The sequence below is a fragment of the Pan troglodytes genome, chromosome 5, assembly GCF_028858775.2.
Source record: "Pan troglodytes isolate AG18354 chromosome 5, NHGRI_mPanTro3-v2.0_pri, whole genome shotgun sequence".
In the NCBI taxonomy this organism is placed as follows: domain Eukaryota; kingdom Metazoa; phylum Chordata; class Mammalia; order Primates; family Hominidae; genus Pan; species Pan troglodytes.
The window spans coordinates 47,431,473-47,448,859 of NC_072403.2; the positions used below are offsets into that span (position 1 = coordinate 47,431,473).

Here is a 17,387-nt window from a genome sequence, read left to right on the forward strand (position 1 = left end):
CCTCGCTCTCCGCGCGCTCCCTCCTTCCCTCTCCACCCTCCTCCTCCCCCGCCCCCTCCCGCCCCGCCCGCGCGCCGCCCGCTCGCAGCCACTCGCAGCCCAGGCTCAGTCGCAGCCCCTCGGAGTCCGGAGCCCGCCGCCCCTGCGGACCGGACAGTGCGGCCGGTGGCCGGGACGGAGCCCCCAGCCCGCGAGGAGGGCGCGGCGCAGGCGGCGGCGGCGCGGCGGGGAGGAGCCCGGGCCGGAACCAGGGCTGGGCCGGGGGCGGGGACGCCGGGGTCCGGGAGCCCGGGAGCCGGAGCGAGCTGACGAGCGTCGCGGAAGGACCGGGAAGGAGGAGCGGAGCCGGAGCGAGCCAAGCAGCCCACAAAGTGCGATGCCCCGGCGGGGTTGAGGCGCGCGGCGGTCGGCCCGGCGCGCTGGGAGGACGCCCGGGAGCTGCGCGGCGCGGGGCGGCGCGGAAGGGCAGCCCCGGCGGGCGGCGGCGGGCCCGGGCTGCGACCGGAGCGAGCCCCATGCCCCGCGCGGGCTGACGGGCCGGAGCCCGCACGGAGCGGCCGGGCGGGACAGGTAGGTGGCGGGTCGGGCCCAGGGACGCGGGTGGGGGCTGGGCGGGCGACCAGACCAACTCCCTCGCTCGCGCACTCTCTCGCCCGCTCGCTGGCTCACTTTGTGTTTGCAAACTGCCCGCCCGAGACGCGCTGGGCGCCGGGCGCCAGGAGGAGCCGGGCCCGGGCCGGCGCACTTTGTTCCAGCCAGGGCCGGCCGTGGCGCACTGACCCCGCGCAGCCGCGACATTCCGCCCCTGGCCCGGGCCCCAGCGGGCCGGAGCTGCCTCGGGAACAGGTGGGGGCTGTGGCGCGGCGGGAGTGGGGGCAGCCGGAGGCCGGGGCGGGGAGGGGGGCGGCCGGAGAGGCCACCGAGGCCCGCCCTTCCCCAAGAATCTGGGCCCCGCCCCCTCCCCGCCGGGCCTCTGGGAATGGGGTGTACGGGGGCGCGACCCCCTCCCCGCCCCGAGTCAGACAAAGAATACTTCCCGGCCCAGACTTTCCAGAGCTGGGAAGGGAAGTGGCTCCCCCCAACTCTAGTCGGTACCGGACTCCCCAGGACGCGCCGGAGACAGATGAAAATGGGGGCAAGAGAGCGGGGGATCGCGGTCCTACCCGCCGTGTCGTCTCTGGTGAAGAGGGGACTTGTCTTGCTGAGGTCGCACCTCAGAAGTGCCAGGGCCAGTCAGCCCCTTTTCCATCGCTCGGTCAGCTCGGGGATAGAGCGGAAAACTTCTTGGGGACTTGAGAGCGTCTGGAAATGGCCCCTGTGATTTGTGCGCCGGAGGTGGAGGGTGGGGAAATGATCTGGCTGACACCTCTACTCACCCGCTGTGGAGAGAGCTCCCGCTTCACCACGTAAGGGGGAAAGAGAGGGCGGCCACGGGGGCCCGAAGGCCACCAGGGAAGGAGCCCAGAGAGACCGAGCAGGACCCCCCCGCCCCAACTGAGGAGTCTGGTATCTCCCCTGGACAACCCCAGCACCTCTCTGACCGGCGGCGCTTCAGCCTCGGGCTCCTCATCCACGCCAAACAAACTTCCTTGGGCTGCGTCAGAGCAGAGCCAGTGGCGCTAGAATGCGACCTGGGGTCCCGGTCGCCCCCATAAAGGACCGGGTAATTTCGCGGAATGCGGATTTTGAGACAGGCCCAGACGGCGGCGGATTCCTTGTGTCCTCCAACTGGGGCGATCTCGTGAACACACCTGCGTCCCACCCCGATCCTAGGTTGGGGGGAAAGGGTATGGGAACCCTGAGCCCAGAGCGCGCCCCGCTCTTTCCTTTGCTCCCCGGCTTCCCTGGCCAGCCCCCTCCCGGCTGGTTTCCTCGCTCACTCGGCGCCTGGCGTTTCGGGCGTCTGGAGATCACCGCGTGTCTGGCACCCCAACGCCTAGTCTCCCCGCAGGTTGACCGCGGCGCCTGGAGCCGGGAATAGGGGTGGGGAGTCCGGAGAAGCAAACCCGAGTCTGAAGTTGCCATTCGGATGTCTCCCGAGAAAGCCCGGGAGCATTTTGGCCAATGCGGGTTTTTACCTGAACTTCAGCATCTTCACCCCGGTTTCGGAGACCTGCCTAGATTCGTCCCAGCACGCACTGTTTCGGGTCCGGGATTGAAGGTTAGGGCAGCACACACAGCTTGAGGGGCAATTGTTAGGACTGGCCCGAGTGCCCGCAGAAAGAAAGAGCAGCGAGGTTGTCGTATGGCCTGTAGCTGCGGGAAGGTCTGTGCCGGTCCCACTGTCGAACCCAGAAGCTCACTTTCCACAGAGAACCAGGGCTGAACGGCCCCCTGACCGCCATGCCCTGCGGGCACCGGGCATTTTGAGCTCTCCCCTTACCCCCTCCCCCCGCTGCGAACCAGCCGGTAGGTGCAGGGGCCGAAGGCCAGGCCCAGTGGACCCAGCCGCCTGAAGGGGAGCCACGGCCTCAGAAAACCTCTGCCCGCCCCCGCGGAAAACCGCTGTGGGGAAGTCTGAAGGCCTTTTTTTTTTTTTTTTTTTCAACTTGAGAAACTTTTGCCTCGGGGTTTTGGGGCTCTGTTAGCTGGTGGCTGGAGGGAGGATACTGGGGCTCTGCTCTTGGTACCTGGACAGCTTGTTGGCTCCCATGGTGCCCTTTCGATCTGAAACTCTCAAAAAACTGTGAGTTGGGGGAGTCACTCACACTCTAGTCAGTGGGGCAAGGTGGCAAGGGGAAGAGGTGGTTTTGTGGTTGCCCCCTCTCAGCCTCCACACCCAGGGCCAGGGTGAGCGCTGAATCTCTCCTGCGGGACCCTCAGGACCCACTTTATCCTGGCTCCAGCCTTGCTACTAAGTTTGGGAGACCATGGGAGCCTTCCCTCCTGGCACCAAGGGCTGGGCGTCTGGGTGGGGTTTTCTATCCTTCTCCCTGTCCTGGACAGGTTTCCCAGGAGTTACGGAGTTGGGGAACCCCTGAGCCCTGGAGAGAGAAAGACCTGACCCCAGTGCTGGAGAACGCCAGGGCCAGAGCATTTGCAAAGGGTCCCACTTGCAAAGGGACCTGCTCCTGTCCCTTTCTGTGTAGGGATCTTCCTCACACCTAGACGCCCCCAGCCCCCTTCCTCTGCCTTTAGAGCCGAAAACTTCCGTTCTGGCTGTAGGCAGGTAGGTCCCTTCTTGCCAGGAATGTGCATATCCTGCTGGGCCCCTACCCCAAACATACCTCTTCCTTGGTGGGAGGGAAGCAGAGGGACTGGGAGAGGAAGGCTTGCTTTTGATCCAGTAATTCCCCCAAATGTTTGCTGAGCCCCTACTCTGCCTGGGCAGGTCCCAGGCTGAGTACTGGGGTACCCAAGCAATGAAGGCTGGGGTCTGCTCTCTGGACCTCAGATTGTTGGGGTAGGAGAGACAGATATCACATGGTGGGGGGGAGGGTGGGGGGGAGAAGAATGGGAACAGGGTGTCTGTTTCAGAGGAGAGTTGTGAGGTGCAAGGGGAGGGAAGGGTTGTCTCCCCAGGAAGCCTTCCCTGCATCTTAACCCTTCCTACCCCACTGCCTTGGCAGTTTCCTGTCTCTCCAGCCACAGTGCAAGCCCCCCAGTCCCATCCTAAGCAGGCACAATGTCTTTACTTTTTGAATAGCCTAAACTGTGTGAAATAATAATTTCTTCCATCCAAGAAACTCCTCACAGTTTCCCTTCTCACAGATCTTACCACGCTCCAGCTTCCCTAGACCAAGGCAGGGCAGGTACTATTTTTGACAGGACTCTCAGGCTCCGTTGGCTGGAATGACCTCCTCAGATTTGGTTCCAGAACTCTGGAACCCAGAGCAAGGAACTGAGGCCTCCCCAGGGCAGAACATGTGTCAGAGTGGAAAAGGCTTTGGAACTTGGCATTAGAGATGGGACTCTGGAGAACTTAATTAAGCTCTTCGAACCTCAATTTTCTTAAATTGTAAAGTAGGTCATAATACCCACCTTAGAGATTCCGTTTGGGAGTTAGATGAGAGAGCAGATGTCAAGTACCTAGCACGGTGCCGGGTGCATGGTAGTACTGATCAAGGGATGGCGTTTATTATTAATTTGCTAGCACTGCCAGGCCACATGTTGGTTGAATATGGAAATACTGAAGTATTAATCTTCATTTTATGGGTTGGGAAAACGAAGCCCGGAGAGAAGAGGCAACTTGTCCAAGGTTACACAGCTACATGGTAGCAGAGCTGGAACTAAAATATGGGGCCCTCGACTCCCAGTATAACCAGTAGGGCTTGAGTGTGTGCTGTGGTGAAGGGAGAAAGGAAGGGATGGGAGGAGCTGCCACTCCTCCCTCCCTCCTCCATAAGCTTGGCCTAGGCCGCCTGCCTTCTAGTGTGAATTCTTTCTCTTTTCCCTTTAAGTGGAGAGGGGGACTGTAGGTGCAGAATCTGGTGTTTCCACCTGCACACAACCCTGGAGCATTCCCCAGGCACTCCTAAGGTTCTTGTGAGACACACATAAATGGGAGAGAGAATTCCCCAGAATGCAGAGGAAGAAAAATGACTGATAACCCCTGTCTCCAGAAAGGGAGATTTCTAGGGTTTGGAAACCCTAGCCTACACGTCCTTATGGAAGATTTTGGCAGCAAGTCGCAGACCAGTTTGGGACCTATCACTGAATGGATCATCTCAAAGAAGCAAAAGGAAACTCCCCTTGAGCCTGAAGTTATTGGCTCCCTTCAGCGTTGCCTCCCAGGATTCTCTGTGGAAATACACACCTTCAGTCCGCTGCCAGTTCCACCAAGCCGGGATCACAGCGGGAACCCTCTTTCCTCTGAATTCTGCCACTTCGGATGCTGTGGTCTTGTGAGATGTTGCTCCTGGGCCCTTGCAGAGCCTGGACGCAGGGCACACCTGCCTGAGCTAGAAAACAAGAGCTCCTGGCACAAAAGGTACACATCTGGACAGGGCCGCAGGTGTTGGACCGTGGAGTCACTGTTGCTGTCCTGTGTCGCCCGGGCTGGACATGCCTGGGCCTGGCGAATGCCCTCCTTGCCTTGATCCTGGTCCCAGGATCCCTCTTGAGACCAGGGTCTTTTCCCGGCTGTCCCTCTGGCACAGCCCTGCACCTTCCTTCTCTCCCGTCTGGATGGTAGCCATACAGCCGCCTGTTCCCTGAATCCCAGCTGCTCTGCCCACCTCCCTGGGCCCCATCCTCTGGCCAACTGGAGCCTCCACAGCCAGGCCTGATGGTGGGTGGAGCCAGTTGATAGTGCAAGATAGAGGTAAATGGTGTTTCCTTTCCTGCTGCAGTTCTGATGGTCTGTGACCCAGGCTACCATGTAAATGGAAAATGGGGCGACATGGTGGGTTTTCCTCAGACTAACAGTATGTAGAATAGAGAGCATCCGGCATTTGTTCAAGGTAGGCAGGACTGGTGGGAGCAGAAGTTACTCAAGTAGCAGCAAAGGGGTGGCAAAATGATGGCGACTTGAAGGTAGGGTGGCTTAGGGAATGGAGCCAGGGACTCAGTAGTTGTATCCATCCTACGAACACTGTGGAGCGCCTACTGTGTGCTGGAGGCCAGGCTGGTGAAGGGCAGCAGGAGGGACCCGGAGAAGGGGTGGCTCACGTGCAACTTGGAAAATCAGAAATAGAACAAGGGCCGGAGCACAGATCTGTGGGCACTGGCCACCTGAGCCAGCGTGGGTCCTGAAACCCCCAGCTGAGATAGGACCCAGAGAGCCCTTAGGAGGGCCTCCCTGTGTGAAATGAAACCAGGGGGTGGGAGGTTGGGGTAGCTTCCGTTCTCATCTCCTCAGGGGGGCTTCCTTGGATCCCATTCCCGGCTGGCTTTACGTTTCTAGGAGAACATTTCTATGGAGACCCAGGCCTAAAGAAGTTGCTTCAAAAGAGGGTGGCGGTGTACTTCCTCCTTTCCTTCGGGGTTCCCCTGTAGACGCACATCCGCATCCTGGAAGGAAGGGGTGCACTGGGGAGAGTTTTGGGGAGATATGAAACATCAGGATTTGTGGGAGACCCAGCGAGAGGCTGCGGCTGTAAGCACTCAGGGAGCAAAGTGCCAGGCTTTTTGAGGCTGCGTCTCTGGATGGGAGCTGGAGAAGCTGGATGGTCAGGCCATGCTGAGGGTGTAGAGTTGGTCCACTGAGAGAATCCCTCCTTCAGGAAGCCTCTGAGCTTTCTTTCCCAGAGAGCCAGAGCTACCTGTTTCCCCTCCCCAGCTGAGCACTCGCTTTGGATTGTTCCCTCAGTGAGCTTTTACCTTTTTAACTGAGCACATCAGTTCCAGTTGCTGGAAGCTCCTGCATGTCTGAGACCTGAGCACAGGGATGTAACACAAGGGGTTTTCGGCACTCACCAGACGCAGAGAAAATAACTGCAGCTGGGCTAGCTCGGGCCGGCAGCTGGGGATCCGGAAACACTGGAAGAGGGGACGGCTCAGGCAGCATGGCAGTTTTTAGCCACAGAGAAAGCTGCCCACCGATTGTGCTCAGAGATGATTTTGTGGGTCTAGGCCTAAACGGTCTGTACCCACACGGGTACATGATGAGGGGCCCCGGTAAGCCCACTGCTGCCAACTTCCTAACTCACTCTTCAGCCTTAGGCATGACCCGTCTTCTCTCTGGGCCTCAGTTTTCCTAACTGTACAGTGGGTGAAAAGGGCACCTGCAGCCCCACGTCCTCGGGCTCACCATCCTGAAGCTGTGGGTTGGGAGCCAGGCAAGAAGAGACCTGAATGTCTCAACGCACACCCTCTTTGTTCCAAGGGCATCGGGAGCCTACTGCTTCCATGGGTCCTTCTTGAAAGGGGTGCTGTGGAGCTCGGGGAAGAGGACACTATGACCCATGCAAGTCTCCTCCTTCCCAATTAGGCAGTGGAGCCTGATTAAAAGGGGTGCTGCCTGCCCCCTCCCACCCGATCCCCATCGACGAGATTTCCCTTCATCAGAATCTCACATTCTCCAGAAATTAATTTGATGCCTTATGTTATCAATTAATTGAATCTCGTTGGGAGAGCTCCGCGAGGCGAGGCGAGCTTCAGCTTGGCCCTTGTGCGCCGCCGTCCCCCCTCCCCCTCACACCAGGGCAGCCTTCTCCTCCCCCATTCCTTTTTTTCTGCCTTTCTTTTAATTGCACTTATTTTCTAAAATAAAACCACTGCTCTGTGCCCCTTTGCCCAGTTTGGCTTGGATGGATACCCATAGACTGGGTACTGGCTGGGATTCGCCCTTTCAGAGGTGGGGGCAGGAGGACTTCCCCTCCCCTGGACCCTGTCTGATCTCTCCTTAAGTAAACAGAATCTCACCCTTTGGGAATTTGGCTGTGATCCTGTGTGCTCCAGGGGCTACTGGTGAGAAACTTAGGAGGACTAGGGGAGGGAGGAAGAGCTGGGAACAGACTGCACCCTAGTTGGGGACAGGGGAGGTAGAGAAGGACCAAGCTAGGGACCTTTTAACCCTCAGGATTTTGTCATTCAGAAGCTGCTGCCCCTGCCAGAGCTGATCCATTAAAACGCAGGGCAGAGGGCATAGGTGTGTGGTACCTCCAAGCCTCCCAACAGTCAGGTCAGATATCTGCAGGAACAAGCCCTCAGCATTTTCAAGGACACTTGGAAGCCCTTGCTCTGCCCCCTGCATGGAAGATGGGGGAAGAAAGTTCTAATAGGACATCCCTATTAGGAAACCTGGGAGGTTGTTGTGGCAGGTAGAGCTAGGTAGTCACCAGGCCCTGACTGAGGAACTGTGCTTTGCCGTTTCACATACCTCCTTGTTCTTATCCCCACAACAACCCTGAAAGATTCTCCAGGCAGTGGTAATTATCACTCCCATTTGATAGGTGAAGTACCCAGGCCCGGAGAGGTTACCTGACTTGCCCCGAGTCACAGTTAACTGGAACTTGCCTTTCTGAAATGCTGGCCATAAGGGCTGAGGTCACAAGTGGACTAACTTCATCCCTGCTGAGTTTTGTTGACCCGCACACTGTTCATTACAATGGTAAATTTCACATAAATATCCCCACTTCGGCTCCTTTTGAAAAACCCAAGCCCTGTCAACACTGAGCCTGCATTTCTGTGTGGAAAGGATGGACTGGGATTGAGTGGCAGCTGCCTCCTCGTGCCCTCCTCACGTGGCCTCCTAAGTGACCAGCCTAGCCCCTGAAGGCATTTTGGTTAGCAGCTTTGACATGGAGATTCACCTGTCCCCAGTATTCCTCAAGGAGAATCTAGTGTGGGACAGTGTCTGAAGGACTCTGCAGGGTCTGGCCAGGCACGGTGGCTCACGCCTGTAATCCCAGCACTTTGGGAGGCCAAGGCAGGTGAATCACCTGAGGTCAGTGGTTCAAGACCATCCTGGCCAACATGGCGAAACCCCATCTCTACTAAAAATACAAAAGTTAGCCGGGCGTGGTGGCAGGCACCTGTAGTCCCAGCTACTCAGGAGGCTGAGGCAGGAGAATTGCTTGAACCCAGGAGGCGGAGGTTGCAGTGAGCCGAGATTGTGCCACTGCACTCTAGCCTGGGCGACAGAATGAGACTCTGCCTCCAAAAAAAAAAAAAAAAAAGACTGCAGGGTCTGTACAAGAAGATCTCAGAGAGAGGACCTATAAGGACACCCTGACCCAAATCTAATTCCCACACAGCTACTTAATAACTGATGGTGGGATGGGCGCAGTGGCTCATGCCTGTAATCCCAGCACTTGGGAGGCCAAAGCAGGAGGATCAGTTGAGCTCAGGAGTTTGAGACCAGCCTGGGCAATATGGTGAAACCCCCTCTCTACAAAAAATAGAAAAATTAGGGTGTGGTGGCATGTGACTGTAGTCCCAGCTACTCGGGAGGCTGAGACCAGAGGATCACTTAAGCCAAGGAGGAAAGGTTGCAGTGAGTGAGCCGAGATCGCGCTACTGCACTCCAGTCTGAGCGACACAGAGTGAGACCCTGTCTCAAAAAAAAAAAAAGAACTGATGGTGGTGGGTGATTCTTTTTCCCTTCTTTGTACCATAGAGGTTAGGTCTTTGTACCATAAGGCCTTGTGTCTCCGGGGGCCTGTTTCAAGATGAAATCAGCCCATCCCTGCCAGGGTGAGCCCCTCTATGATAAAGTCATCACTTGCCCCCTACATCTGGGGAAATGAAGGGAGGGGCCAAGGCATGTCAGGGGCAGGCTGGGCAGAACAGCCAGGGGCCCAGAAATGGCCATACTCAGTGGTTTGTCCCAGGCCCGCTAGAGCCCCTCCTGTGCCCAAAGGAAACCCTGGTGCCAAAGGCACCACCAGAACCAGGCTCCAGATGGCCATTCAGGCCCTGGGCGAGTTGCCCCTACCCCTTAACCAGCAGGCCCCCCACATAAGATGTCACTATTTAATTAGCCGTCTCTGATTAACCAAACTTGGCATTCGGCTCCTCTTGCCCTCATCTTTCCCAGCTCCGAATCAATGGCTTTGATATGCTAATTAGGGAGTAATTTAATTTCAAAAGGCCGCAATTAACAAGGGTGTTGTGGACATGCTGTAGTTAAGCGGAGTAATCTAATTTGCATTAGTAACAAGCAGGGACTAATTAGAAGCTTAATTAGACACTTAGATGGCTCTTATGTTTACTTTCTTAATGAGATGGAGTGGGATCTTTGGTTCTCTTTCTTTTTTTTCCCCCTGTATTGTTAATTCTTTTTTTTGGTCTGTGTAGTAGGAAGGGGTATTGAGGGAGGCCACCTTGCCAGGGCCTGTGGGAGCGTTTCAGGGATGGAGCCAGTAAAAGGTAAGGTGGAGGGTGGTGGTAGGGGTAAGTGAAGGCTTGGATTCCAGAGTGACTCGGGGAGTTAGGACACGGGGAGGAGCACTGGTTTAGGAGTCAGGAGAGCCACCTAGTTTCAGTTTGGCTCAGCCACTTAGCAGTCAGGTAACCTTGTCAAGTCTTTGGCATCTTTGAAGTATGGTTCCATCCTCTGTCAAAATGAGCGCAAAATTGCATGGGGGAGAGAGGAGGGAGGGGCTATAGGAAAGCACTCTTGGGGACTCTGTGAATTTTTTTTTTTTTTTTTTTGAAATGGAGTCTCGCTCTGTTGCCCAGGCTGGAGTGCAGTGGCGTCATCTCGGCTCACTGCAAGCTCCACCTCCCAGGTTCACACCATTCTCCTGCCTCAGTCTCCTGAGTAGCTGGGACTACAGGCGCCCGCCAACACGCCCGGCTAATTTTTTGTATTTTTAGTGGAGATGGGGTTTCACCATGTTAGCCAGGATGGTCTCGATCTCCTGACCTCGTGATCTGCCCGCCTTGGCCTCCCAGAGTGCTGGGATTACAGGTGTGAGCCACCGCGCCCGGCAAGCGAATGGTTTTTAACAATAAAATGTATTCACAAATTGTGTGCCGAGGCCTTGCTGCGTCATGGCTCAGCTCAGAAGCCACCTCCTACAGAAAGCCTTCCCAGAGCACCCCTTACTCCCTCCAGGCTCCATGGTCCCCAGTGTCTAACATAACATTTGTAAAGCTGTGTGTGTTGTGTAAGACAGAAGTTCTCAATCCTGGCTGCACTGGGAATTTAGAATGCTTGGAAAGCTTTTTAAAATATCCACGCCTGGGTCCAGTTCCCTGAAGAGTGCGATTTAATTGACTTAGGGTGGGCCATAGGTATGGGTCGGTTTGTTTTTTTAAAGCTCCCCAGATGATTCCGATGTTTAGAAGGAAAACTTACCTGCCCATTAGTCTTTCTCCTCTCTCCATTTCAAGCCCGGCAAAAGCAAGGATTGCGTTTTGCTCACCTCCATTTGCCCCAACCCCAGTGCCCACTGTGCTCAGTATCAGCTGCAGGTGAAGGCTCCCTACCCCACTCTGACCTTAGGGAACTCACCCAGATTTGACAGGGCCTGTAGTGTTGAGTTGCAAATGCCTTATTCAGGCTCTGAGAATCTCCTGGAGAAGGAGCTGAGGAGAATTGAGGGAAATCACTAAAGAGGTTAGGGCCCGAGAGTCTTACGAGATGTGACTGCTTGCTAAAGAAGAACTGGGCAAAATTGGTATGAATTTTATGGGCATCAGTTTGGGAATGAATATATCAAGAACCTTAAAAATACGCAGTTCCACCTTCTAAACATGTATCCTATGCAACTATTCAAAAATGTAGAGTATCCTGTTCCCATAGAGTATCCTGTTCCCATTTACTGCAGAGTCATAGTAAAACATAGCTAACAGCCTAGATGTCCAACTCTAGGGGCTTGGCTCAATACATTCTGGAATGTGCGGCCCATTCAAGCAACTGTGTGACCATTAGAAACTGTTGCTTAAAATATTTGATAGCATGTGGAAATGCTTATGATAGTAAGTGGTGAGTGGAAAAAGATGAAAATTCAAACCATGTATAGATTATGACCCAAATTTCACTTTTTAAATGTTTATATGCCAAAAGAGAGTGAGAATGGATTGACTGGAAAGGCTATATATCCCAAAGGGCTAGATCTCTGCAGGGTAGGATTATGAGTACTCTATTTTTTTTTCTTTTTTTCAAAATTTTCTACCAGGATGTCTCTTACTTTTAGGATTCAGAAATAAAGTTATTTGGAACTTGGGAGAGGACCTGGAACAGACAGCACAGGACGGCAGATTCACCTTACAAATCGAAGGCTTTGGTGGAGCCTTTCAGATAGGAATGTCTTTGCCCTGCCACTTGTACTGAGCTCCTCCGAGCACCCAAGTGTTGTGCTAAGAGGCCTTGAATGGTCCCTAGAGTTGGGGTAGGCAGCTTCTAGGATGTCACAGTCATTGAGGGAGACTCCCAGGCCAGGAACTCAGGCAGAGATGGGGGTACAGAGGGAAGTCCAGCGTGCCAGCCTCTGACCCACACAATGAGGAGTGCCCAAGGAGGGCAGGGGCTTGGAGAGGGATTAAGCCTACTCTGGAACTCACAGAGCCCCATGTGCTTGGGGAGAGAAACTGCTGGCACGATCAGGGAGCCAAGCAGTGCGTGACTCACATCACCCACCTCTGGCTTCAGGACCTATTCTGGAGCTATAGCCACATTCTAACCCATGGGTCTTGACTCACTTTCTTCAAGTGCTGAACCAAGGGCTGGGAGAGGGGGGTGGGATCAATTTTTAAACCATAGCCCACTCAGGTGGGTTGTAGCAAGACTTTCTGGACTCCTGTAATTATAGTCACTACCCTTCTCTAAACATCTTCCTCATGCAGTGTGTCTTATTTGATACCACTGCAACCCTGGAAGGAAGGTGTACTGGCATTGGCCCCACATTACAGATAAGGAAACCAGGGCTCAGACTGGTGACCTCATTCCTCAATGTCACAAAGGTAGTAAGAGGCCAGGAAGGGTTAGCAGTTCATCTGGCAAATGAGTGGCTGGCTAAGTAAGCCAGAGGCCCAAAGTGGCCACTGCCCTGGAGCCCTCCCCTTACCTGGAGCCTGAAGCCAGAAGCCAGTGGGCCTCTGGGGCCAGGGCTGAATGGGGGAGGCTGGTCCCTGGGACTTTGGATTGGGAAGCATCCTGCAGTTACTTGTAGGGCCAGGGCTCATTGCTCTGAAAAGCCCTCTGTTTTATATCTCTTGACACAAGTAAGATATAGCAGGATAGCTAGAAAGAAACAAATAGAGAAAGAAGGAACTAGAAGACATCCTTGTGCTCTGGTATCCACATGTGTATCTTTTTATATAATCTAGAAATGTATGTATTTCAAAGGTTTTTCATTCTGGAAAAGTCTGAAACTGACGACCCTTCTTTTGTAAAATAAAGGCCTTTGCGTACGTTCTTTGCCCTGCATTCATTGTATACTTTGCCTGGCCAGTACCTACTCAGCCTTCATATCTAAGCATAAATGCCCTTTCCTGGCAAAAGGAGGCTTTCCCTGCCCCTCTCCACTTACCTTAGATCCCCATTTATTTCCTGTACTCACACTTGATAGAATGTATCTGACTTGGGCGTCTCCATTTACTTGTGTATTTAGTTAACATTTGTACACTCTTCATGGGAACATAAGCTCCACAAGAGCAAGGCCTGTGTCCTGCTCTGCTGGAGTCTGCATACACAGAGCCTGGCACACTGTAGGTACTTAAACATTGGTCGCACCAATGAATGGATGAGGGGTCATTGCTGGTGAAACATGCTCCTGGCCAACCACTGGAGGAGAGAGAAGCATGACTTTGTTCATGGCTAAAGCCCCACTGGTTTTTAGGAAACTTGTTTTGAGGAAAAACAAGTGCCAGGTTTATCTAGAAAAAAAAGAGAAGGGGCTAGGACCTCCATTATTACCAGTTGCCCTTGCTGAGTCCTTTACCTGCAGCTCTCAGAGCATCTAAGGACACTGCTGCACTGCCTTGTTCAGTAGCGTCCACATTTCACTTTCCTTCAGGTAGATCCCCAGTGCTTAGCTTAATGGGGCCCTAAATACATGTTGAATGATTGAATGGCTTTTGCAGATATATCATCTAGTTTTGCCCAGCAGGAAACTCATAACTAAAGTTAGTGTTCATCATTGGAGCCCCATTGCCTGGGACAACCACCATCAGCATCACCTAGGAACTTCTTAGAAATACAGATTCCCAGGCCCACTCCAAACCTGTTGGGTTAGCAACTTCTGCTGGGGCCCAGTAATCTGTGTTTTAACAAGCTCTCCAAGGTGACTTTGATGCACTCAGGTCTGCAACCCCCTGATTTAACGTTGTGGTCCGTCATTCTCATCTTCTACTGCATGCTATTGTATTTTAAGAAATCTTACCTCTTATTGCAATCTGCTTCCTAATCTTTGTTGGAATTATAAATTATAAAAGAGATGGCTACATCTAGTCCAGTTCTCCCCATTATACAGAGAAGAAAAGAGGAGAATCAACTTGCTCCAAGTCACTCTAGTAGGCCAGGTGCGGTGGCCCAGGCCAGTAATCCCAGCACTTTGGGAGACTGAGGAGGGAGGATCACTTGAGCCCAGGAGTTGGAGACCAGCCTGGGCAACAAAGTGAGACTCTCCCCCGCACCACCACCACTCTGAAAAAAACAAGTCATTCAGTAGTAAATTGGTGTTAGCGCTGGGGCTAGACACCAACTTACAGGGTCAGGCTGTCAGCTGGGCCACGTCCTGCTGTCTCCCAGACTATATTATAGGTTTCTGGAGAACTGGAAACGATATCTTATTTAAATTCCAACCGCCACTATTGCTCTGGGTACGGGCTACCTGTGGTCATTCCCCACCCGTGTCTCCCTTAAGAACTGGGGCCTCATCTCCACTCCAGCTGCGCGTGCACGTGTGCTCCCGGCAGGACGCGCGCCCAGGAGCGCGCTGGGGGCTGCCCCGCCCCTCTCTCCCTCCCCCGAGGGTAAACTCCGGGCATCCATCAGTCTGTTAATTGCACTAATTAGAGATCGCAGAGGTGTTAATTGGAAAACCCTGGTATTGTGCCTGTTTGGGGGAAGAAAACGTCAATAAAAATTAATTGATGAGTTGGCAGGGCGGGCGGTGCGGGTTCGCGGTGAGGCGCAGGGTGTCATGGCAAATGTTACGGCTCAGATTAAGCGATTGTTAATTAAAAAGCGACGGTAATTAATACTCGCTACGCCATATGGGCCCGCGAAAAGGCACAAAAGGTTTCTGCGCATGTGGGGTTCCCCGTCTCTTTTCTCCTTCCACAAAAGCACCCCAGCCCGTGGGTCCCCCCTTTGGCCCCAAGGTAGGTGGAACTCGTCACTTCCGGCCAGGGAGGGGACGGGGCGGTCTCCGGCGAGTTCCAAGGGCGTCCCTCGTTGCGCACTCGCCCGCCCAGGTTCTTTGAAGAGCCAGGAGCCTCCGGGGAAGTGGGAGCCCCCAGCGGCCCGCAGACTGCCTCAGAGCGGAAGAGGCAGCCGCGGCTTTGACCCAGCTTCCTTCCGACGGCATCTGCAGGAGCCTCTAGGCCTGACATAGGCTCCGAGGTGCCCTGGCTCCCCCACGGGGAACGCTGAGGGTTGGGCCACTAGGTCCTGCCTAAGTGCAGGACCTGAGCCTCAGACAAATCCTGGACCTGCCAAAATAACTCGGCCTCCGGTGCTATCTCCATTTGCCCCCAACATGTGGTAGGAGAGGCATATGGAAAGTCTGGGGTGGGGGATAAGAGCCCAGTATTAGCGAACCTTAGACCCCTGGCCAATCCCTACCTTATTGTATGGAGGCAGAAAGAGCACCCCAGTGACTTGCCCAAGGTCACACAGCTGAGCCTAGAAACCAGATGGTCTAATTCTCAGAGCCTCTGCCTTCCTGTTCCGCAGGTGTTCAGCTGCTCCTTGCTGAGGACCTTGGTGGCTGGGGGAGGAGCATGGATTGGGAAGATAGGGGTGTGTGGAGAAGAAAGGAGGACCTCTTGGAGCTTGCCCCTCATTACCAGAGGAAGCAGCTCAGATCTACACTGGGTGGAGTCCACTGTGAAAGGGACCCGGCTGTGACTCCAGCAGACCAACCATCAGTGCCTACCAGTATTCACTGAAGTACTGTGGTTTCATGTCCACATGCCAGACTGAGAGTGAGAAGAGATCTTCAGGACCACCTATTTGTATAGAGACAGGGAAGTAGAGGCTCAGAGAAAAGGGAAGGCAGAGGATTCACAATGGTGTGTGGCTGAGCCCAGGCCCCTGCCTGCTCCCGTAGCCAGGGTTCAGGCTCCTGTGGACACTGACTTCTCCTCCATACCCCACACCCTTGTAGTTACAGGGGACTGATAATCAAGGCCTCCCACCAGCACCCTTCCCCATCCTGTCCTTAGCTGACTGGGTCCCAGGCACCCAGAGCCTGCTCACCCACAGTGCAGGGAGCACACCGGTGCTGTCGCGGCGCCCTGTGGAGAGGTGGGCAGGAGACATGAGGCTTCTGGTGTGCTCATCCTTGGCGAGCAGGTATCTCAGGGCAGAGGTGAGAATTCGGAAAGCACTTGGGAGTGCCTGTCATGCAGGTTTGGGGGGTATGTTGTTAGGTGGGCGGGAGCATGGAAGGAGGTGTATGGGTGTGTGTCAGTGGGGTAAAGACCCTGGAGGGGGCAGAGCATGCCACATGGGAATTAATGCCATTCACACACCCTGCGGAAATGACTTTTCAAATGCATATAATCTCAAGCATGCAAATGAGAGGCTTGCTTCACCCTGTTTAATATGAATGATCGGCCCCTGAATAGCTATTATTATACACCACATTGCAGCAATTATGTTGTTCACTGGGTGTTACTCTGTATGCCCCCCCAATAAAAAGAAAAGAAAGGAGCACCTCTGTCTGCATCCTCCTCCTTCCTTCTTTCTCTTTTTCCAAACTTACTGTCGGATCTGCAACTTTATGATACTCCTTGAGTGTTGGAAGGGGGCCACTCTCCCTGACCCCAGGGAAGTAACTGCCAGATTCTCTTTCCTTTCTCCTTTGCATGCATACACCCCTGAGGCTCTGGTCTTTGTCCCTTGGGGCCCAGGAGTTCTCAGATCTCAGAGAAGCTAGACTTGGAATCAGAGCGGGCAGCTGCTTTCCACCACCAGCAGAGCCAGGGTTGGGGGAGAGGCCCCCCTCCCTCCTGTCTCCCCATCCCCCTCATGTAACTGAGGCCCAGGCCCAAGTGGGGGAAGGCGCTGCTGGCTGGGTGGTTTCAGGGGAGGGTGATGGAGCCCTGTGCTGTGGCAAGTGGAGGATGGTGCCCACCCCATCCATCATTTCACCGCCACTAGCCCTCAGGCTGACATGGCCATTAAGGCCTGAGACCGAGTGCTCAATCTCTTCCGAACCATCACTCCCATCCTGCCCTTACTCCAGCCCAGCTCCTCTCAGAACTTAGGAGTGGAGCAGTGGCTGGGTTGGGGGAAGAGCAAGCCCTTGGGAACATACAGAGAAATTCACAAATACAGGGCACCCAGGAGGCCACTCAGACTTACTGGGACAGTGACACCCAGAGTCACAGATGAAGAGGGGCCACAGGAACAGGGATGTGGCTTCTGTGGACCCCTTGCAGTTCTCTATCTCCTCCCGACTCTGCTTCCAGCCAGGATGAAAGCTGAGCAAATGGCTTGGTAGAGTGAGGGAGAAGAGTTCTTCTGGAGTGAAAGGAGAGAATTTGGGAGTGGGAGGGAAATGCTTTGGGGAGCTGCTGCCTTGGGGAAGGAACTAGAGAAATCGCAGTCCAGTCTCTTTCCACAGTTTCTCATTGTTACCTACAAGGCCCTCATCTGTCAGTCGGGTCAGGGAGACCATGTGGTTATAGGGTGTGCCTAGGCCAAAAGAGATCGAATTGGGAGGAAAGAAACTGGCTGGCTTCCACGGGCCTTGCTAAATGCTCATGTGGCTTCTATCCCTCGATGATCTCTGTGCAGTCTGGGCCAAGTCCTTGACCTCTTTGGGTCTCAATGTCCTCACCCTTACAGTTATGGTGGGTGGAGAAGGCGCTGATCAATATTG

The 17,387-nt window shown here is 54.5% G+C and overlaps 1 protein-coding gene across 12 annotated transcripts in view; it reads left to right on the forward strand.

Moving 5' to 3' along the window:
* Positions 1-90: 90 nt before the first annotated feature.
* Positions 91-17,387, forward strand: part of FOXP4 (forkhead box P4) — a 54,281-nt gene continuing 36,984 nt past the window's right edge. For 6 of the 12 annotated variants that reach the window (XM_063813017.1, XM_016945014.4, XM_054685794.2 and 3 more), the window contains exon 1: positions 431-570. The gene's annotated coding sequence lies outside the window, so the exon portion shown is untranslated. Of the gene's footprint in view, positions 571-17,387 lie in introns of all 12 variants that reach the window. The other 6 variants (XM_016945016.4, XM_024357201.3, XM_016945021.4 and 3 more) reach the window with 2 other exon arrangements.